The 24,490-nt window shown below is 41.2% G+C and overlaps 1 protein-coding gene and 1 long non-coding RNA gene across 11 annotated transcripts in view; one reads left to right on the top strand and one right to left on the bottom strand.

Moving 5' to 3' along the window:
- LOC122687546 overlaps positions 1 to 15,958 on the top strand; it is a 34,825-nt gene extending 18,867 nt beyond the window's left edge. The window contains exon 3 of the long non-coding RNA XR_006339167.1: positions 15,766 to 15,958. This is a non-coding gene — a long non-coding RNA (uncharacterized LOC122687546). The remainder of the gene's footprint in view (positions 1 to 15,765) is intronic.
- The window catches only part of PHLDB2 (pleckstrin homology like domain family B member 2), a 236,338-nt gene that overhangs the window by 184,932 nt on the left and 26,916 nt on the right, over positions 1 to 24,490 (bottom strand). The window lies entirely within an intron of this gene.

The following is a 24,490-nucleotide window of genomic DNA, read 5'->3' as shown; positions in this document are numbered from 1 at the left end:
GGTGCTGGTGGTAAGAACCTGCCAATGCAGGAAACATAACAGATGTGGGTTCAATCCTTGGGTTGGGAAGATCACCTGGAGGAGGGTACGGCAACTCACTCCAGCATTCCTGTTTAGAGAATCCCATGGAGAGGAGCCTGGCGGGCTGCAGTCCATAGGATCACAAAGAGTCGGACATGACTGAAGCAACTTCGCACCCATGTAGTAAGGCACAGAAGGGTGTCCCTCTGGGTTTTATTTATATGGAGCTATGAAGGCTTATGAGCCAGCGCTATGGAAAATGTCCCAGAAGGTCATTGTCAGGAGGGATCTATGGAGACTGTGGTTTGCCTGGTTGAAACTCCAGAGGCATCTTTAATCTTAAACAAGCAGTTGTGTTTGACTCTCTGACTTGAGCCCCTGGTGGAGTGGGTATGGAAGGCAGGCTTTCTTCTCAGTCAGAAGCATGTGCACGAAGTAGAGCTGGAAGAGGATTCAGACACCATCTAGACCTACTGTTTAGAGACTTACACAGGAGATGCACATCTTTGAACCTTTGAGTAATTAAAGACACTCAGCATAATTATCACATTGTATTATAATTGTTAGTCTACCAGGCTATCATCACAGCTAAATGTGAGGTCTTTGAGAGCACAGACTTCATTTTAACCCTCTTTGAATCTCTGGTAACTAGCATAATGCCTGGTACACAACAGATTCTTAAAATTTTTGATTAATGATGAATGCATCAACCTTGAATTTAACCTCTAGATCTGTTTGTAGAGGCCCTCATTCAGATAAGCCACTGAAATGGGCAGGTTTTATTAGAACAGACATCTGGGTTTCCATTTGGAAACCTGGATATGTAGTTTATTCCACCTATTTATTAAACATAGAATTATAGCATCTTAGACGGGATCCTTAGATGACCTAGCAATGCTATCTTCATTCACTGCTCTCATTTTAGAATTACAAATGGCAGCCCAGGCAAGATAAATGATTTGCCTAAGGCTCTACTGGGTAGTAAGGCCTGGGCTAGTACACAAATGCCCAAAGTTAATGCTCCTGCTCCTCAACTGATGCTTTGTCTTATCCTCTCAGTTTACATCATTTTCATAACTCAGACCTAAATTTCTGAAAGGAATAAGAGTTATTTATTAGGCCATTTTCTTCAGGCCAAACATAGTCTTGAATATTATCCATAAAATCTTAGATTTTGGAAGGGGCCTTAGAGATTTTGGTCCAACATCCCAACCCCTAGAGAAGGGAATGGCAGCCCACTTCGGTATTTTTGCCGGGAGAATTCCATGGACAGAGAAACCTGGAAGTCTACTTTGAGCTCACAAGGAGTGAGATATGACTGAGTGACTAACACACACACACACACCCCTCCACCCAGGAAAGGATCTCCTCTACAAACCCCCTGACAGAAGGACATTTAGTCATCGTCTGACATCCTTCAGTGGTGGGAATGTCAATACCTCATTTTTGAACTGATCTAATGGACACAACAGTCTTTTGTTTAAGTGAAATAATTGCTCTACATTTGAATGCAATAACTACTGACATCTAGAACTATGCAGAATGAATCTAGAACTTCTTCTTGGCAGTTATTCCTAAATCTGAATATAATTTTCATTATCAACATTAATCTCCAACAAAACACCCCTTGAATTATTCTCCTAGAGACAGAGTTTCCCCAACCACAATCGTTCTGGTTGTCCTTCTCTGACTCTTTTCCAATTTGCCAATATCCCAATTTAGATGTAAAACCCCAAGCTAAATATTTCAGGTGTGGTCTAATGGATAGGGAATGCAGTAGAAGAATTTGCTTCCTTTATTGTATGTCCTAGATTTTTGTTAAGGAAGTTTAAAATTGTATTAATTTTTTTGTCTGTCTCACTACTTGCTTCCTTTTGTGTTTTAGGTCAGTTAAAAATTCTAGGTTTTTTTTTTTTGAGTGGGGAAGAAAAGATTCCTATTATATTTAATATTCCCTAGTAAATTCCAGATGGATTAAAAATGTACATGTAAAAGTAATAAAAGCACTAAAGGAAAACATTATATTTTATTTGGAGATTTAAGAAGATATCTTAAATTTGACTTCCAAAGACCTAAGTCTTATAGAAAAAAGATTGCTACATTTTGTTAACAAAACTTAATAACTTCAATATGGAAAAAAAATCTTAGTTAATATTAAAGAATAGAAAATTTAGAAATATGTTTGCAAAATGTATGAAAGGGGTTAACAGACAGTATCAAACCACAGCTTGTGAATCAACTAAAATAAATGAAAAAGGCCATGAATAATTGAATAACAAGCAAAGAAATAAAACAGCCCACAAACATGTCATGAAATGTTCAAACAAAATAGCTACCAAAGGTGCTGGCAAAATTATAATTTAAAAATGATAATAAAAGCCCAATAAAGCAACAACCATTCTTCCTATGATACCTCTCAAATTTATCTTAAGGAAAATATTAAAGATATGATAAAGAGTGTTATTATAGGATTAATTATCATATAATAGGAAAAATAAAGTTCTAACAATAGGAATTTGGTTGAGTAATGAGTTCAATGCCCGAAGCTATAAAACTGACGTTGTAGAAATATATTTACTTCACAATATAACGAAGTTAACCTGTATGACAAAGTAGGGTGGTGACATTTTTATAACTTGTGTGTGTGGTTGCTGTTGTTGTCGTTTAGTCGCTCAGTCGCGTCCGACTCTTCGTGAAACCACGGGCTGTAGCCCGCCAGGCTCCTCTGTCCGTGGGATTCTTCAGGCAAGAGCACTGGCGTGAGCTGCCATTTCCTTCTCCAGGGGATTTTCCTGATCCAGGGATTGAACCTGTGTCTCCTGCTTAGCAGGAGGATTCTTTACCACTGAGCTACCTGGGGAGCCCGTGTGTGATACATATGTACTTAAATTGTACTGGGAATTAGCATATCACAAACACGTCTCTTCTTGTGTTCAGAAATACTAGTTTTATCAGTAAAATAGATTACGATAAGTAGGTTATGTAGCAGTAACAAATAATCCCAAACCACAGTGACTTAATACAACACCCAGATCTCAACAACAAAAGATGAGTTCTTGCTCTGCTACGCACAAACTCAGGCTACAAGAGGGGGCTTGAGCACCACATTCACTCAGACACAGCCGGACAGAGGCTCCAGGGTTTCCATTGTCACTGAGGCAGGAATAAAGGATGGGACCGCTTGAACACTGCATGAGACTTTTGTTATTTTGTTGAAAGAATATCATAAGGCCATGTCTTACGTTCACTTGAAGAGGAGAGTGAATAAGCTGGCTTGAAACTCAACATTAAGAAAACAAAGATCATGGCACCCAGTCCCATCACTTCATGGCAAATAGATGGGGAAAAAGTGGAAATGGTGACAGCTTTAATTTTCTTGGGCTCCAAAATCACTGCGGACAGGGTGAATTTAAAAGACTCTTGCTCCTTGGAAGGAAAGCTATGACGAACCTAGACAGGGTATTAAAAAGCAGAGACATCACTTTGCTGACAAAGGTATGTCTAGTCAAAGCTATGGTTTTTCCAGTAGTCACATATGGATATGAGCATTGGACCATAAAGAAGGCTGAGCACCGAAGAATTATTGCTTTTGAATTGGGGTGCTGGAGAAGACTCTTGAGAGTCTCTTAGAGCAAGGAGATCAAAGCAGTCAACCCTCAAGAAAATCAACTCTGAATAGTCATTGGAAGAACTGATGTTGAAGCTAAAGCTCCAATAGTTTGGCCACCTGATGTGAAGAGCCGACTCATTGGAAAAGACCCTGATGATGGGAAAGGAGAAGGAGGTGGCAGAGGATGAGATGGTTGGATGGCATCAGCGACTCGATGGCCATGATTCTGAGCCGACTCCGTGAGATGGAGGAGGACAGGGGAGCCTGGCGTGCTGCACTGTATGGGGTTGCGAAAAGTTGGACATGACTGAGCAACTGAACAGTGTCTCACTTCACAGGGAGTAAGGAAGTGTAATCTTACAGTGAGCTTGAAAGAGCTGCAGTTTTCAGACAGTTCTGATGACTATCATATTGACAATTTTTTCCTTCTATTTGCTTGTTTGTACTTCTTGATTTTTCTAAATCAACCTATAGAATACTTATTATTAAAAATTCCTGTTCAGACATGTGTCCTTAATCATAAGTTTGTGAAATGCTGGTAATTAAATTTATCACCAGTTAAAATATTTCTCAATCTTGATCTTGATTTTATTAACCAACGTATTTTCCCTCCCAACTTGGTGCTTTCAGTGGTTTTAAAAAATGTCAACTAAATCATCATCAGCATTCCAGGCAGAGTGAATCCTGTGCCTGACATGCCTGAGAGGCTACTCTTTCCAAAGGATGTGGATCTGCTAAATAACCCCCTTTAATAGATTTGTTCAATCAGCTCTAAATCAACTCCATTGTGTTTCCATGTAATCATGTAATCAGTTTACATTCTGGTTCTTAATGATATGACAACAAACTTCGTTAAATCTTTACTGAAATAAAAATTGAATCCTTTTTGGCATTCCCCTGGCTTTTCTGTCTGACAAAACTTGATTTTAACCAACTCCTTTGGGACAAAGGCAAGATATTCTGACGGAACTGCACATAAATTGGCAATATAATGTTCAATTCTAGAATCTTGCTAAAGATAGACAGCCAGCTTATTGGTCTCTAAATCAGGGGTCACTTTTCTATCTCTGGAGTACAAGTACATTCATAGTTATGCATGTTTCTCTTAAACATTTTCTTTTCCTGGGAGTTCACTGATTGGTCTACAGGTTTGTTCTGAATAATTTGGACCAGAAGACTTCAGCATATTTGAAGGAAATGTTTTGTCTTATCTCCGAATCTTGCTCTGCTTCAGTTCCTTCCTAACAATGCTCATTCTATTCTTTCCTTTTAAATAAGTTGTCACTACTAGGAAAAGTAGAAGTAAATTCTGAAGCAAAGTGGACACTTAAGATGTAATTTCCTGTTGAGATGATCTATTTCAGGGAGACATATTCTAAACAATGGTGATCACCATTTGGCTTTTCTACTATTACCCAGCAGGGGATTTGCACCTCCGCATTGGAGGGCTCCAGGAATCTCCAGAACACAAGGATTTTCCCATGACCTTGATGCTGAAGCCACAGACCTCAGAACTCCGCAAGCACAGTGTTCTAGAAATAAACATGTAAAACAAGAACTCCCAAATTCTGAAATACAAAGAGCTTTGGAATTTTAGAAAGTGCTGTCCTGGAATAGCCTCTGGGGACAGAGGAGGGCAAAGCAGAAGGGAACTAAGAAGAAAAACAAAGCTGGAAGTAAGACAAAAGTAGATGTGACATAAATTTAGTATGTAAAGGTTAATTCAAGCTATGCAGTAATATGTAAATGTATATAAATAGGGACTTCCCTCGTACCTCAGCTGGTAAAGAAGCCACCTTTAATGCAAGAGACTCCGGTTTGATTCCTGGATTGGGAAGTTCCCCTGGAGAAGGGATAGGCTACCCACTGCAGTATTCTAGGGTGTCCCTGTGGCTCAGATGGAGAAGAATCCTCCTGCCGTGCAGGAGGCCCGAGTTCAGTCCCCGGGTCGGGACGATCCCCTGGAGGAGGGCACGGCAGCTCACTCCAGCATTCCTGCCTGGAGAGTCCCCGGACAGAGGAGCCTGCGTCCGCGGGGTTGCAAAGAGCCGAACACAGCTAAGCACAGCACAGTACATATAAATAGATAGCCCGGAAAAAGGACATTATGGATGTAAATATTTCACAATTTCTCTGCTCTCTGAATAGGCTGAGAATAAAAACAAAGCTCTATATATCACTTCAAATGTACCAAGTCCTTGTTTAAAAAGGCGTGGAAAGTAGAGTTGTTGCCCTCATGAACTTTACCATCAGAAAGACAGACAATCCCTAAGCAGGAACAGATGTGTCATAAATACTTTGTTGGGATCAATACTTGATGTTCCAGAGGCTCTGGCAGGAGTTCACCTAATTTAAAGGAGAGCAGTGATCATTAGGGAAGCGCTGTCTGACATAAATGATATTTAAACTGAAGATAAGCAAGAATTTGCTACGATGAATAGGAGGGTGGAGAGCATTTTAGACTGAGGAATAATAAGAACAAAAACTTAACAATATCAATTGACTATAAAAGCTTGAAATTGAGTTCTTGAGCTCAGAGAGTGATCACCACTTCTAGAGGCTCATGTGGACTTGAGCGTCTCTCTGTGTCCCTTCTCTCACTTTACATTTTGTGACTGGGGACAAGAGCTATGAGACTAGCTCAAGCTCTGACACAGTTGCCAGGGACTTAACATCCTTTCTGAGGTTGACCGCTTAACTTGGGAAAGGAGGTTCCATATTTACCTAAGGACAGTTTCAGTAGAAATCTGGACATCTGCTACAACTGCGAAGACAGTCATGGTCTATCTCTGCATTCTATTATTATTGTCATTGAGATGCTAATAGTGACTTTTAGCTTTATAATTTGTCTCTCTCCTTCAAATCCTCTCACCATATCTCCTTCTTGGCTTTGTGAGTAAAAAGAGTTTTTGCCTGAGACAGATAGAACTAAATCATTCTCTCCTTGTTTAATAAATTCAAAATAAGCAGGTTACACCATAGCCCTTTGAGTAGTTTGGTGCTAGAAAAGTGAAGTCGCTCAGTCATGTCTGACTCTTTGTGACCCCATGGACTGTAGCCCACCAGTCTCCTCCATCCATGGAATTTTTTAGGCAAGAGTACTGGAGTGGGTTGCCATTTCCTTCTCCCTCGATCCCGGGGCTCAAACCTGGGTCTCCCGCATTGCAGGCAGACGCTTTACTGCCTGAGCCACCAGGGAACATTGGTGCTAGAGGCAATGCTATCTCTGTCTACAGCTGCCACCACAGACTTAAAATACAGAAGATGTGCTTCTTCTGCACTAAAGGGAGTATTTGAACCACTTAAGAAAAGCCAGGCTTCAGCAATACATGAACTGTGAACTTCCAGATGTTCAAGCTGGTTTTAGAATAGGCAGAGGAACCAGAGATGAAATTGTTGGATTATTGAAAAGCAAGAGAGTTCCAGAAACATCTATTTCTGCTTTATTGACTATGCCAAAGCCTTTGACTGTGTGGATCATGACAAACTGTGGAAAATTCTGAAAGGGATGGGAATACCAGAGCACCTGACCTGCCTCTTGAGAAACCAATATGCAGGTCAGGAAGCACCAGTTAGAGCTGGACATGGAACAGCAGACTGGTTCCAAATAGGAAAAGGAGTATGTCAAGGCTGTTTATTGTCACCCTGCTTATTTAACTTATATGCAGAGTACATCATGAGAAATGCTGGGCTGGGAGAAGCACAAGCTGGAATCAAGATTGCCAGGAGAAATATCAATAACCTCAGATATGCAGATGACACCACCCTTATGGCAGAAAGTGAAGAAGAACTAAAGAGCCTCTTGAGGAAAGTGAAAGAGGAGAGTGAAAAAGTTGGCTTAAAACTCAACATTCAGAAAACTAAGATCATGGCATCTGGTCCCATCACTTCATGGCAAATAGATGGGGAAACAGTAGAAACAGTGGCTGACTTTATTTTTTGGGGGCTCCAAAATCACTGCAGATGGTGATTGCAACCATGAAATAAAAAGACACTTACTCCTTGGAAGAAAAGTTATGACCAACCTAGACAGCATATTAAAAAGCAGAGACATTACTTTGTCAACAAAGGTCTGTCTAGTCAAGGCTGTGGTTTTTCCAGTAGTCATGTATGGATGTGAGAGTTGGACTATAAAGAAAGCTTAGCACCGAAGAATTGATGCTTTAGAACTGTGGTGCTGGAGAAGGCTCTTGAGAGTCCCTTGGACTGCAAGGAGATCCAACCAGTCCATCCTAAAGGAGATCAGTCCTGGGTGTTCATTGGAAGGACTGATGCTGAAGCTGAAACTCCAATACTTTGGCCACCTGATGTGAAAAGCTGACTCATTGGAAAAGACCCTGATGCTGGGAAAGATTGAGGGCAGGAGGAGAAGGGGACGACAAAGGATGAGATGGCTGGATGGCATCACTGACTCGATGGACATGAGTTTGGCTAAACTCCGGGAGTTGGCGATGGACAGGGAGGCCTGGTGTGCTGCAGTTCATGGGGTCTCAAAGAGTCGGACATGACTGAGCAACTGAACTGAACTGACCTGAAGAAAAGCTTGCAAAGTTCTCTTGATGTTTTCTAAATTAAAAAAAAAAAAACAAACAAAAAACTTCTGTGCTTAAGAATTTGAGAGTTGAGAATGTGGGGAGAAAAGAATGCATCTGCATAACAGAAGTTGAAGAAAATTCTTGCTTTTAAATCAAATCATGTTTGGAAAATTAATGACCATTTCTACCATCATATAATAGGCTTCCCTGGTGACTCAGAGGTAAAGAATCCGCCTGCCAAAGCAGGAGACACAGGTTCAATCCTTTGGTTGGAAAGATCCCCTGGAGAAGGAAATGACAACCCACTTCAGTATTCTTGCATGGAGAATCCCATGGACAGAGGAGCCTGGTGGGCTACAGTCCTTGGGGTTGCAAAGAGTCAGACACGAGTGACGAAAAAACAACAAAACCATCATATAAGCTTGATCTTTTAGTGAATATCCAGAAAAGATAGTCTCAATTGTGACTTGATAAAAATACTTCAAAATTAGAAGCAAAGCCTCTTAGAAGAATGAGCTCTTGGGAGGAGGCCATTGTTATTGGGGAGTCTTGATAAACCTCCAAATTAAGTTCAGTACTGGGGCCAAACATCAGTATTTCAAGCTCTTCTGGCAACCTTGCCTTAGGAGGGCCCTTGATTAGGAATCTGGTACAAAGTTTGGAGGAAAAAGGGATTGACAGAAAATAATGAAAGTCATGTGGGCTGGAGCTCCGAGAAAGTATTCTTGGCAGTGTGAGAGCTTTTGGTCTGAGTAGAACAGCTGGAGAGAGATAAGGAAGTTTGAAAGATATGATCACCATGATCAGTAGATTCCCTTTATAGTTCTTCAGAAATAAGTTATATTTTAGAAATTTTTTAGCAATTAGACTTTTATTAACTTGTGATTATCACTGTTACTGGGCCACAAGAATGTCAGCTTGAATTATGAAAGCTTGACTTCAGAGCAAATTCCATACATTACAATGATGATAAAGATAATAGCAATGAAAGGATTCTAAATACCTACACAAATGTAAAGGATGATATTCATTCATTCATTCATTCATTGATCAGATACTTACAAGCATCTATTATGTGTTACAGCTCTATGCTTGGCCCAAGGGGAAAACCAAGATTCAGTATGTGTAGAAAAACAGATCATCAATTTGAAAAGGCACACAGATAATCCTTGTTTAATGTTCAAATACTATACTGTTTAGGCTTCCCTGGTGGCTCAGGAGGAGACACAGGGTTTGGTCCCTGAGTTGGGAAGATCCCCTGGAGGAGGGCGTGGCAACCCACTGCAGTATTCTTGCCTGGAGATTCCCATGGACAGAGGAGCCTGGTGGGCTACAGTCCATTTGGGTCCTGAAGAGTGTAACACAACTGAGCGACACACACTTTCACTTTTTCACTTTTGATCTGAGTTTTAAGTGATTCTGATGCCACTAAAGTCTGAGAACCATTATCAGAACAGTAGCCAAAGGGAGGATGCATGAGTGGCCTAATGGGCATCACACAACATAAAGTGAGTCACTACGGGACTCTGTGAGCAAAAGAAAATTATAGGGAAAAGAGAATGGATCTGCTGGCAGAAGAAAACCTAGGAAAAAGCATAATCTCCATAGATTCCTCAGTTCCAGTTTTTGCACAGGTTCATCTATAAAATTGTCATGTTTTCTTTAAGGATTCAGAATGGATCCTTGGGTCTCTTAGGACAAACTGGCCTGTCTTGAGTCCTGGGCAGTAAGTAGAGATGCTCTGTACAAGATACTCTTAGGCCATGGACAGCATAATTAAAGCTCAAGCACATTTCACATGAGACCATGAATTATCTCCTAATTTCACTGAAGCTGGTCAAGTATAGTGTTCCAGGAAAGGAAACGTCAGCCCTGAAGCTGAATTGGACTCTTGATGTATTTTCTGAAATCTTTAACACTAAAGCCTGGTGAGGTGGATTTATAATTACCTGTATTAGTTGGCTAGGGCTCCCACAGACTGGGTGGTTTAAAAAAACAGAAATGTATTGGCTCACTGTTCTGGAGGTAAAAGTCTGAAACTAAGGAGTTGACAAAGTTGGCTCCTTTCTCAGGCTGAGAGGGAAGGATTTATCCCATCATTCTCTCCTTGGCTTGCAGACAGCCATATTTATGTTCACATGGTGTTTTCTCTGTATGTGGGCCTGTGTCTAAATTTCCCAGATAAATATATATATACATATATATGGCTGAGTCCCTTTGCAGTCCACTAGAAACTATCACAACATTGTTAACAGGCTATACTTGAGTACAAAATAAAAAGTTTAAAAAAAAATTTCCTCATTCTATAAGGGCATCAGTGGCATCAGCTTGGGTCCACCCTAATAATCTCATTTTAACTTGATTGCATTTTAAGATCCTATTACCAAACAAGGTCACATTAGGAGATATTGTGAGGTAGGATTTCATCATACAAAGTTTGTGTGGTGGTGTTGGTGGGGGAGGCCATCATTCAATCCCTAGCAGTATACCTATTTTCAAAATGAGAAGTTATATGACTCTTTCAAGGAAGTGGGTTGGCTGGGTGATGGCAAGGAAACCCAGAGCTCTCCACAAGATTGTGCTGATTCCTATGCTTATAAAATATATTTTCTAGGGCTTGTCAAGTGGTCTGGATTTGCTAAAAGCCAGACCATTTACCAGGAGAAAGGGAGGGCAATGATGTAGAGGAATATGTAACATCCACATCAGGGTAAAAATGTGTTTCACATCTGAAACTAGTTGAAGGATTTAGCACCCACGACTTTGCCCAGTTGAATCGTGCGATCTATTTTTTTGGAGGGAAATCAGATGATGTGATAGGACTCCTATTTCTTTTCTATTGTGTTAAACAGATGGCATCAAACAACACGTTGAGAATATGATGCATATGGGGAGTTACCATAAGCCGGCATCCTTTTGATGAAAAAAAAGAAATGTGGCACATAATTGAAGGAAATCACATAAAGATGAACAGAGAATGAAAGAACTGTTTCTAGTAATCTGGAACCAAAATGCCTTCGGCCTCTTTGTTCTCTAAATGTTCACATTTGAGAGAGGACTGGTCTGATTTACGATACTGTACTAAATGTCCCTTTGTTAGAAAACAAGAGAAAAGAAATACCATACATTAAACCTAAGTTTAAGAGCTGGGCATTAGCTTCAAATTGTATTCTGCATAGTTTGGATTGCTTTATAATGCAAAATGAAGGAAAGAGAAGAGATGAACATAAATCCTTGTTTAGGAAATTGTACTGGTTCAGTTTTACTCATTAATTCCTTATTAGTGCTGTACAGTGGAGGTCTCTTTCACCAGCAAGAACCGCTATCTTCATGGAGGACTCACTTTCTCAGAACTCCCTGTGGCAAATGCTGCTTCTCAGAAAGCCTCTCTGTCCGAGCTTCCTGGGTCACTGCGTGTGCCTGCCTCTTGGCTCACCTTTCCGTCTTCTCTTTTTTATGCTGATTGGGGGTTTTTCTTCTTTTGGCTCCTAAAGTATACATTCTTTCCAAATTTTCTTATTAATAGCTTTGCCATAAGATTTTTAAGGCTAAGAATCTACCTCCTATTTCTTTAGCAGTATACAGGCATACCTCATTTTATCACGCTTCCCAGACACTGTGTTTTTTACGCATTGAAGGTTTGTGCCAACCCTTCGTGAAGCAAGTCTGTTGACAGCATTTTTTCCATCAGCATTTTCTACTGCATGTCTCTGTGTCAAGTTTTGGTAATTCTCATAGAATTTCAAACCGTCCACCAGCAAAAAGATTATGATTCTCAGAAGGTTCAGATGATGATAATATTTTTAGCAACAAAGCATTTTAGAATTAAGGTATGTGCACTTTTTGAAACACTTTTTGAAGCACACTTAATAGACTATAGTATAGTGTAAGCAGCTCTGTACACACTGGGAAACCAAGAAATTTGTGTGACTTATTTTATTGAGATATTCGCTTTATTGTGTCAGTTTATTGTGTTGGTCTGGAACCGAACACACAATATCTCTGAGGTGTGCCTGTACTTAAATGTGTTCAGCCTAAGCACCTTTGGACAGAATGTATTTCTATCTTCTCTTCCTGAGAAAGATTGGAAAGGAACAAGCATAATAATTACTGGGGAGCTCTATAACAAGGTCGCAGGTGGGGAGCCCTGTACCAAGGTCACGGGGCAAAAATCTCTGAAGCTGATTAAGACCCATAGAAACTATTTCCATGAGCCTCCAGATTCAAACCCGTCAGTTTCCTGACCCCATATTAGGTAAAATACCTACCCTATTACCCACCTTATAGCATCCTAACCAATCACCTAATGCCACCATTTCAGTAGGAATTTTCACTATCTTGAGGTTATAAAAATTGTCTGAAAGTCATTCAGTCATGTCCAATTCTTTGGACCTCATGGACTACATAGTCCATGAAATTCTCCAGGCCAGAATACTCAAAGCCATGTCACTTCATATTTAAGGAAAATTTTGATTTCTTTCTCCATCACTTTTAAATCCCTTATCTCTAAGAAAATATGTATACACCATTATATCATTCCTACATACCATTCTAGTGTGGGAGTGAAAGTGAAAGTTGTGTCTGACTCTTTGTGACCCCACAGACTATTCAGTCCATGGAAATCTCCAGGCCAGAATACTGCAGTATTACACTATTACAGAAGATCTCCATGGGATCTTCCCAACTCAGGGATCGAACCCAGGTCTCCTGCATTGTAGGCAGATTCTTTACCAGCTAAGCCACCAGGGAAGCCCAAGAATACTGGAGTGGGTAGCCTATTCCTTCTTCAGGGGATCTTCCCGACTCAGGAATTAAACCGGGGTCTGCTGCATTGCAGGCAGATTCTTTACCAGCTGAGCTACGGGGAAGCCCTACAAAAGTTGCCCACTAGCTTTTGCAAAAGAGCTCCACTCTCATCTGAGCTGGGCTGCTATTCTAACAGCGTCTCCTGCTCCAATAAACTTCATTCTCCTTTCATTCTGCCTCAGGTCTGGAAATTCTTTTCCAACCTGCACTCAGACCAGGACAATTACCACTGCCTCCAGGTCAATTGCCAAATCTAAAGGAATGCATATTGTTGAACTGCCCCAGGACTATGGGAAGGTGAAGACTATGGGAGCTTCAAGGGTGAACTGTGCTTACTTTGTACTCTTATGCTGACCTAGAGTCTTTGAGCTCTACATCCAGGCGTATCCATTACAGATCCCTTCCTTCATATTTTTTCTAGGATAGGGAGGGTGCAGTTGATCCAGTGTTTTGGTGAAGAAAGATTTACCTCCAGGAAGCTGGACTTTTTTGGGATACTGTGAAAAATCCCCATTGGATCAACTTGGAGACTGAGGCATAATTGTAGGAATTCTTTGGACCTCATGGACTACATAGTGAATTAATATTTGGTTTATAAAATAGATACCATAGCCCATAAACCATAAATACTTTGGAAGTATTGCAAGGGTAGAAAAGGACTTTCCATACAAATTGAAATGTTGCCCTTTGCACGTTACTAATTGCTTTGCCATCTTCCTTTTCCTGCTTCCTTCCTGCACCACCCCCCACCAAGTTCCACTTAAACGACAGAGAGACACTTAGAATTGCTCCCTGGAAGAAAAGTTATGACAAACCTAGACAGCATATTAAAAAGCAGAGATATTACTTTGCCAACAAAGGTCCGTCTAGTCAAGGCTATGGTTTTTCCAGCGGTCATGTATGGATGTGAGAGTTGGACCATAAAGAAAACTGAGTGCCGAAGAACTGATGCTTTTGAACTGTGGTGTTGGAGAAGACTCTTGAGAGTCCCTTGGACTGCAAGGAGATCCAACCAGACCATCCTGAAGGAAATCAGTCCTGAATATTCATTGGAAGGACTGATGCTGAAGCTGAAACTCCAATACTTTGGCCATCTAATGTGAAGAACTGACTCATTTGAAAAGGCCCTGATGCTGGGAAAGATTAAAGGCAGGAGGAGAAGGGGACAACAGAGGATGAGATGGTTGGATGGCATCACCGACTTGATGGACGTGAGTTTGAGCAGGCTTCGGGAGTTGGTGATGGACAGGGAAGCCTGGCGTGCTGCAGTCCATGGGGTCACAAAGAGTCAGACACAACTGAGCAACTGAACTGAACTGATACTTAGAATAGGAGGACTCAGGAATGTTTACGTAATAAAGGGGATTCTTGCCCAGATCCTGTATACTCCAAGTATATAGGTAATTTCCCAGTCCACAGTTAAATAGGGCCTAGCCTGAGGGTCACAAAGAGTCAGACACAGCTGAGTGACTGAGCGCGCACACACACACACACACACACACAGTTCTTTAAGAGCACCTTCTCAAACAGCAGTCATCAGGATTTCTCATTCCATTTATTCATGAGCATCAGCCCAGGGGCTTGCTCTGTGCTCTATGCTATGCTTAGGGATCTCCTGCCTTTTGCTTTGCTGCAGAGGAGCTCAATTTCTCTGAAAAAGAGCTAAATTTGTCCCGAAGCTTGCATTAGCAGTTCTTCAGGGCTAATTGTATAGCAAAGCAATGAGGAAAACTTAAATACTTTAATTGAGACATTAGTATCATTTCCATAAACTCAATGTACATTCTGAGTTCTCATTAATTTAGCAACAAAGTGTAAATGTAAATGCAACTGTAGAAAAATATACTAATTCTGCTAATTTATGTATACAGAAAAACAAATCTAAAATAATTGTTCTCTGAGTTAAATTTCAAGCCAAAGCTTCATTATATCCTCTATAATTACATTTCTTGGCCATTCTCTTCTCCTTCTTATGTAACGTCCCAAATAAACCAGATTCCATGCACATGAATTGCATAATGTTTAAAAAATGTAGAATTAGAAGATGATTTGGATGAGGCTGCCAAAAATCTGGATTAGCTATCATGTTAGGGTTTCCAAACTCCTTTTCTAACACCTGCTCTGCTATCAGAGTGCTTTGAGTTGTATCATATTCAGATCACACTTTCAGCATCCATACTCTTCATCTTCCCACTCTTACTTTGTGACTCATTAGTCTTTCCAAATTAACATCTACATGCCCTTCTAGGATTTTCTTCCTTGGTTATTCACCTTTTTAAGATAGAGAGTATATAGGGAGAAATGGTCTTGACTAAATAGATTAGAACAGAATTCTTAATGTTTGCTTTCTAAGGGTGTGAACCAACCATGCATCTGGCAAAGGATGCTGCTGCTGCTAAGTCTCTTCAGTCATGTCTGACTGTGTGCGACCCCACAGACAGCAGCCCACCAGGCTCCTCCGTCCCTGGGATTCTCCAGGCAAGAACACTGGAGTGGGTTGCCATTTCCTTCTCCACCGGCAAAGGATAGGTCAAGTCATTTCCCTTTGATCTGTCTGCTCTTTGTTTTCATTTATAAATGATGATGATACCTACTGATAAGATTGTTGGAAGAATGTAGATCTCACCTCTAAATTCATCAGAGCAGTGCTCTGCAATAGTCAGTGCTCAATAACTGACAGCTGTAATTATCATCATTATTAGGAATTCTTATGACAAAGCCTTTGTATTTTTCCTTATATCTCACATGACATTTTTAAACACAACTTTTAATTTGGTCCCCCTCTTTCTGCAGCTCGTTCCTGATGCCATGTCCCTCACATCAGATGCAGGTGGAAGCCAATCCGTCAGGAGTATTTTCCCGGTTCGCAGCTATCCTGTTTGGTTTCCCAGCAGCACAGAGGGGCGGCAAACTGGTGAATGAAACCACACTCAATCTTTGGAGTGGATAAAAGAGCCGGATAACGAAAATATTTCTCTTAGGGCTAGGTTTGGCAAGATTCTCTGTTTAAATTAAAAACACTATGAAGTTTGGGCCTAGAAAATTGAATATTCTTTGAAATAAAAGGAGTTAACACGATAGAGGATGTGGCAGAGCTAGGATATACACGTGACTAAAGTTATTTCAAGTCATCTTTATTTCAGCTTTTTTTAAAGGATGAAAACAGGAAAAAACGCCATGCAAACCACCCCAAACTCCGACAGCAGTGCCCCTTCCCAGGACCCGGTATTTCTTCTCACATTTCTAGTCCTGGCACTTCTTCAGCCAGCACATCTCAAACCAGATGTGCCTAGTCACTCAGCACTTTCATCCCTAGCATTTTCCTATCTGATCGCCATCAGTTTCCCGGAGCTGGAGTGTTGATTAGCCCCAGAACTGATGATCAAATTTATTTGTTTCTTTCGACTTTATTAATTTCTTGAAACACCTAACCATCCCTGAAGTGTCACTAGCCAGAGGGTAACTCTGTAGCCTAATAGCATGTTTAGAGAAACACCTGGTGGGAAACGCATCCCTGCAGCCCAGCACCCGGAAAACGCAGCCTCTCCCAGGTCCCACCTGAGGGCCCTGAGAGCGCTCAGCAGGGAAGGAGGACAGCCAGCAATGGAGTCACTCTGCAGCCACTGGCTTTCTCTTCTCTGCTGGGCCTGTAGTCCTGCGCATTTGGAGCAACAACACGCGAAGGGGTGCAGTCACGGGGCCAGGTGCCACCGGGCAGGTGTCCCTAGACCTTGGCTAAACGGAGGGGTCACCTTTGTGCCGAATACAGTCCGCCCTCCACGTCTGCAGACTCAAACAGCTCTGTGTCAAAAATACTTGAAAAAATTCTAGAAAGTTTCAAAAAGCGAACTTGAATCTGCTGCACACCAGCAACTGCATATATCGTTTTGACATTGTACCAGGTGTGATGACTGGAGGACATGGCAACCCACTCCAGTGTTCTTACCTGGAGGATCCCAGGGATGGGGGAGCCTGGTGGGCTGCCGTCTACGGGGTCACACAGTCGGACACGACTGAAGTGACTTAGCAGCAGCAGCAGGAGGTATGATAACTAATCCAGAGATGATTTAACATATATAGGAGGATATGTGTGGGTGATGTGTGTGGGTTATGTGCAAATACTATGCCGTTTTAAAAAAGGAACTTGAGCATCCATGGATTTTGGTATCTGAGGGGAACTTGGAACCAGTCCTTCTGAGGATACTTAGGGATGACTGTATATATAAGCTAAATGCCACTGGCAAGTTTTTCTCTAGGTAAGCCAGTTTGGCTCCTTTGAGTCAACCAATATCAACATAGCTTTTCCAGTGAGAAGTGGGAAAGAAAAGGGGGCACGTAAACAAGTTTCTAACTCAAGAGATGTTGGTGGCAGCATCTGCTATGGGATATTAGGAATAAAGTTAAAAGTCCAACTAGACTTGGTCTGCTATAAAATCTGTTCTGTAGTATATCTCAATAACTTATTGAGAATAAGCATAAACCCTTTGCTTGCTAATTTCCTGATGGGTAAAGCAATTAAGTTTATTTGTTTAATCAACAAACGCTTATTAAGCAGACATTCTGCCAAACAAAGGATATATAAAGACATAAAGATAATAAGTTACTGTCTCTGACTGAAAGAGAAATTCAAGTAAACGAATCACGGCAATCCAACGGCGAGATGATATTCCAGTTGTGGCAGGAAACACAAAGGTGCGGAAGCACACTTCGCAGAGATCTCAGGAGTCAAGGAAAATCCTGCCTGAAAGCCAGCTTCCTCGAAAGGCTGACTTTCTCTGACTTTAAGGTACCCTGAGCACCCTTGGCTGTTCTCCTGTGCGTTTGGGTCTCATACTCTAATGGTCATTGAAGGCAACTGGAAACTCGATAACAATGAGGTTCCTGAGCTCCCACTCCAAGAATTTTTGATTATGCTGCTTTGGAGCAGAGCCTGGGAAATCTTGTTAATTTTTATTAACAAGTTTTGTAGGTGATCCTGCTAAAAGTAGTTCTCAGACTGTACTTTGAACAATGTTGTCGAGAACATTGAATTTCCTTGGTCTCTTTCACCAAGGATTCTTCTCAGACCTTTACAAATTCAACTCTTGCAGCAAAACAGATAGCTTCTTACCCGTTTGCTGCATTGCTTGCTTCTATGCTTAAACCCAGGAAAAACACTCTGGGAATCAGAAGTGTTTGATTCTCAGGAGTGGGAGTGGATAGAGGAGAGGATCTTGGCCCCATCTCTCTGCAGAGAAAACCCAAAGTGCATTCTTTACACACCCCAGCCCTCCTTCAGGAGACAGAGCTGCGGGGCCTCTGAAGAGAGTGAGAGGGAGGTGGTCTGGGCGGTGTTTCATTTATGAAACCCTCCCTGTCCCTGAAGCATGTGGACACAGAAAGCAAACAAGTTAGTTCTCAGGGAGGAGGGAAGCCCTTTGACGCAGAAAGCCACCTTGAATATTCTCTTGGGGGAACTTTTACCTGTGAATTTGAACCAAGAAAAGTGCTAATGCAAATGAAAACGAGAGTTTAGACTTGGCTGGGTCCCTGGCACAAACTTTGTAAGAAGCATGTCATTCTCAGTGTCTAGAGAGACTAGGCTGATCTTGTCATTTATCAGCCCAGGGAACAAAGCTGTAAAAAGCCCGCCAGTTTTGGGGGTGAACCCACAGTCACAGAAACGTGTAGCCTTTGCCATTTAGATGCTACATCCTTTCAAGGGTTTTTCTTTTCTCCCACTTGTCTTCCTTCTAGTCCTTCTCTTTTCCCCTTAAAAAATTATTTTACCTCAAAAATTATAAAGATAATTTATTTTTTGAAAAATATATCAGAAACATAACATTAAATCCTTTTGAAAATGCAACTTATAGAACTTTCCAATATCACATTGAAAAAGACCTTCTTCTGACCAGTCTCCTTTTGAATGATAACAATAATAATATCATAGATTTTGGGCCATCAGATCCTTGACTAGCCCATGGGGACTAGGATTTTTATCACTGCTTCCCTCTGCTCATCTTCCAGGTGGAGACTTGGAGCACTGAGATGTCAGATTTTCACTCTTGGTTTCCAATCCCATCTTTATGATATACGAACCATGTAATATTGGCCAGTCACTGCATATCTCTGAGTAAGTTTTCCACTCTTGAGATGGGCACGGTAACACAAGCACTTTGACGGCAGCTCTAGAGCAGCAGAGGCTAAAGTATTTTGTGCATTCTACAGCAGGGTCCCCAACCTCGGCATTTACTGCCTGATGATCTGAGGTGGAGCCTATGTAATGATAATAGAAATAAGGTACGTGATCAATGCAATGTGCTTGACTTGCCCTGAAGCCATCTCTTCCCTAAGCCTGCCCTAGTCTGTGGGAAACTGTCTTCCATGAAAGCAGTCCCTGGTGCCAAAAAGCTGGTGACCGCTGCCCTAAAGCATTTTCCTAAATGTGTTCCTTTAGTCTTACTCTTATAACCCGGTGTGTGTGTGTGTGTGTGGTGTGCCTGAGCCAAACGATTTGTTATTTCTGGAAAGAAAATATAGTGTGAGAGTCACAAAGTCTCAGAGGACAGCCATTTTATATTTGCATTAAAAAATAATAACAAGTGTCAAACTAAATTCACAAAGTCTTACTAATTGGTACTCACTGAGGAAAAGGTTACCTACACATAAATGCACACACTGGGAAAATCAGAGAAAAAATAATGTGCAAACAAAAATCTAAATACTTGCTGAGAGGTGATAAATGCTTCCCCAGACAGACTTTCTACATCCCAAAGGAGCCTGCTATCTGAAAAAATACATTGATGATGTAATGGGAACCTTTTCCAGAGGAAGCACCTTCTGCTGAGGGAAACGTGGGCCTCTGGCCACAACCAGTGATTTTCAGCATGTGTCTCTGGCCTGTCCTCATTACCTCAGTTTTCCATTTATGAATTGATGACTCTGCTCCTTTCTCTAAAATACTGCATAGGAGTACTGGAAAATGAAGTAAATTTTGTGGAATTATATGAGAGGCTAAAAGATGAAGTAAGTAAAATTCAACAATAGATTTTCATGGGTGAATTTATCTTCGAACTGCTGAGATACCGTGGCAATCACCAAATATACTCAACCCAGCAGGATTCTTAATCTCTGTCTCACTAAACCATCTGTGTTTCATCAGTTCTCACCCATCTGCCCAAACACTGAACAGAGAAGCTAAAGATCACACAGCTTCGAGATGGAACAACACACAGAGGGTCGATTGGAAACTTTCCAAAGCAACAGGTTATAGACAGTGATGCACAACCAGGGTCCTAGGAGCAAGTATACGATTTTCATAGGCGCGCTTTTCAACCTGGGACATCTCGGACACAAGGAAGCCAACTCTCTAACATCCCTGTCCCTTGAACATGCTTGAACGTGCTTCAGCATGCCATCAGCCCTTTGGCTCTGTTATTTGGGAATATATTGATGAGACTCCAACAAAAGCTTGATCTAAAGCTACAACATATTCAGATTGGGATAAAAACAGATGATGAAATTGGGCAGTGGCTTGTGAGGCCAAAGAGCTTGTCCTTATAATCTCTGGGGTGTTGTAATACGGGGAGAGGATGGAGTCTGACAGCTTCACCAAGGAAGGCTTTGGACTGAAGTGGAAATGTTTATTTGGACTTTGGGTTCCTTCAGATACCATCAGGCTCTAATAATTTGGACTGGCTTCCCCATCCTCCTTTTGACTTAGGTGCTTAAAGGAACTTAAAGGGAATACATCTCTCTCTCCCACAGAGCAAGCCACATCCAAACACATAGGGTTTCACACACAGTACTGAGGTCACTTACTCACTGAACAAAAGTCAAACCCACAGGGATACTGATGAATGCTGCCCTTAGGTCATAAATAACAGTCCTGTTACATTGGCTCTTCACTAACAATTTCCATCTGCCAACACTCACGGCTGCATGTCTGATCACAGGTCAGAGGTGAAAGGGAGGCAGCCGTTCACTGAAGGCATTGTTTTCACTGGTCCATAATTAAAGACTCAAGACGTTGCTCATCAGTGGCCAGAGGGCTCCGCAGGCGTTTTGTGAATCTCTTCCTCTGGCAATATGAGAGTGGGAGTTAGTTGGATGGTATGCTGAAGCATTCCAGACATGAGTCTGAGCATTGTCTCTGAGGATCTCTGCACGTAGGTCCAGCACAACGATGCAAAATAAGCGGGCAAGGCAGAGCAAACTCGAGGAACACAGGCGGTTTGGAGTGATGAAGTTTTGCAGGAAGACATTTAAATCCCCAGCAGTTGTATGGCCCTTTATTCAGCAAGGGGCCCTTAACATTGCTGTGGCAGTAATTCATTTATTTGTGGCCAGATCAGAGGGTGAGGGTGGGGACTGACTGGCTAACTGATGGGTAGACTTGCCACTCTCCAGATCTCCTCTGCTGTCCCTGAATTCTTGTGGCTGGTGAGTTTCATTGTTTTCATTCATGGGGTAGCGGTTAGTCTAGGAGAGGGAAGGGTCCTCTTCAGGTCATCTTTTTAGCACCAGACTCGCACCAACTGCCCCTTACACTGTCTTTCTCTACAAATGCATCATAAGCTTAGTCTGCCATTTACAGAAAATAATAACCTGACTTCAATGCAGAAAAACATTTGTTATAAGCTATATATATACACATAGGTAACTTAGCTGTTGAACTCAGGTTGACTCAACAGGGTTGGCTTTTTAAAAAACTGTTTATTTTATATTGGGGCATAGTTTATTAACAGCATTGTGATAGTTTCAGGTGTAGAGTAAAATTATTCAGTTATACATATATCTGTTCTTTTTCAAATTACTTCCCCATTTAGGTTGTTACATAATACTGAGCAGAGTTCCCTGTGCCATACAGTAGGTCCTTGTTGGTTATTTATTTTAAATATAGTAGTGTGTACATGGCCATCCCCAACTCCCTAACTAGCCTTTCCCCCAATTTCTCCCCCTCAACAGGATTTTATGTTAAAACCTCCTAGTTCTCCTCAACAAATATCATCACTTTGTAATTCTGCACCACAGCAACCCAGTTTCCAGTCATGATTCCCTAAAACTAAATGATATAACTTGCTTGTACATTACTCAGGTTAGTAAAAATTTATTTCTTAAGTCCTTTCTATACGGGAAAAGTATATTCACTTGCTGCTCTCTGCTCTTGTTTTTTCCTAATTTTCTTTTGGGCACTTCCCATCAGATCAGTTATCTCTCTTTCTGATTCTCTTTTTCTAATTTACCTTCCAATCTTCACCCTTTGGGGCTTCCCTGGTGGCTCAGAGGGTAAAGAATCTGCCTGCAGGGCAGAAGACCTGGGTTCAATCCCTGGGTCGGGAAGATCCCCTGGAGAAGGGAGTGGCTACCCACCCAGTATTCTTGCTGGAGAATTCTGTGGGCAGAGGAGCCTGGTGGGCTGCAGACTATGGGGTTGCAGAGAGCAGGGCATGACTGACAGACTAACACACAACACCTCAGCCTTTAGCTCATCCCGGCTCCGTAAATTCTACCTGCTTCCCCTGTGAGACGCAACTCACGTACCTCTCAACCTGGAACTTAGAAAATCAAGCCTAACGCATTACAGAAATTAAAACCTCTACAGACAAATTGGTAGCGACATTGTAAAAAATGATATTCTGGAGAACAGCAGCTACAACAAGACAAATATTTCCCATTGCTGATAAATGCAGTGGACCTGTGACAATAGCTAAGGGTATAGCTATTGAGAATGGGATCAATGATAATCATACTGGTTACCATTTGCTGAGCTTTCACTGTGCCAGACATAGTTCTGAGCACTTTACATCTTATTTAATCTGACAACAACTAAATGAAGTCACAATTATCATCTACATTTTCAGATGAGGAAAGTAAGTTTTTTTATGTTTCACCGGCTATAAAGTGGTAGAGTGATTTAAACCTTTGACTGCAAGAATTTAGAACAAAACAAACAAAAGACAAAAACCCTCTGCTCACAGTGAAAAGGCCTGTTTTCGGTCTTGAGTTCTGTCACCAGTAATATTTGATTCGCTGGTTTAGTAGCAACAATCTGCAAGAGGTCAATGTGGAAAATAGCAAATTTTTACAGGTACCCTTTCACTGGCATGAGGGGTTCAGACCATGAGCATAAACTAAGGCAAGGAATTGTATGAGGAAGTATGAGGAATTGTGCTTTATCCCAAACTGAACACAGCTTTACTCCACTTATCTGCACCCAAATCCTTTGGTGCGTCAAGTCCTAAGTAAAATCTCACCTTCATAGACCTGGGAAAAGTTCCCTGTATATAATACAGTGAATTACCTGAAATATTTTACAATAACCTACAAGGGAAAAGAATCTGAAAAAGAATATATATAATATATATAAGTATATAATGTATATATGTAAATCACTGTGCTGTACACCCCAAACTAACATGATATTATAACTCATCTCTGCTTCATTTAAAAAGTGCTTTAGAAATAAAAAATCTCTTGATTTTTTTGTTCATGATTCCCTGTCTTAAATCAAGGTGACCACTATTCTAATCTGACCAGAATAACCAAATAAGGACTTTGAGACCAGATGTCCTAGTGAGGTGACTTTCTTAGTTGATGCAATGCACTGAAGGGATGTCTTTGCTTTAATACCCCAAGGATATCTGTGCCCCTGCAGCCCCTCATGCCTAGTAAGAACCCAGTATGGGTTTGCCAAATAAAAGAATGCCTTGCCTTAGTTTATGCCAAGTTGGGAAAATGGTGCATTTGTCCAGGCTGGAATATTCCACATTTCACAAGCTTTTTTAGAGCAGATGTTAAGTAGGGACCTTCAGAGGCTCTGTGAACCCTCTGAAATTACATGCAAAATTCTATATTTACACGTGGGAATTTTTGTGAGGGTCTTTAGCATTCATCAAAATTTTAAGAAGATTCTTGAACCAAATTATTTAAGAATCACTGCTTCATGGTTTACAAAACAGTTATGCTTAATTATTTTGCTTGATCATGTCAATGTCATGAGAAAGATAATGATCCTTAATTTACAGAAGAAGAAAATTTGAAATTGAGAAAGATGGCACAGGTATTAAATTTAAAAGCCTGGTGTTCTGGCTCCAGACTTCTGTTCTTTCCATTTGCAGTGTGTGTGTGTGTGTGTGTGTGTGTTTGCAGAAAAAGAAACAACAATGAAATGTTAAGTGGATTCTACATGACTGATCAGAGATGGGATCTTCTCCCCCTCAAGAGTCAATAGGTAGGTCCATGTCTTCCCAGCCACCTACTGGCTTCAATGCTTGGGGAATTGGCTCTGGTCAGCACAAGTCCTAATGCCTCCATGGATTGTTAACCCAGCAGAGAGATTTAAGAAGCAGGAAAGAAGACACATCATCACTTACTTTTGAGCCGTAGCTTCTTTATCTATATAACAAAGTTTACAAAATCACTTACTCCGACCTGAATACATTTCTTTCTCATTTTAAAGGCAGCTGAAGGCGTTAAGTTATTTCTAGATCGATCGTCTTTCCTGGACGATTTGTACTACCTGACGTCTGGGACTCAT

The sequence above is a fragment of the Cervus elaphus genome, chromosome 31 (genome assembly GCF_910594005.1).
Source record: "Cervus elaphus chromosome 31, mCerEla1.1, whole genome shotgun sequence".
NCBI lineage: Eukaryota > Metazoa > Chordata > Mammalia > Artiodactyla > Cervidae > Cervus > Cervus elaphus.
The sequence above is the reverse complement of the archived record's forward strand: the minus strand, read 5'-3'. Positions and strand labels throughout refer to the sequence as shown.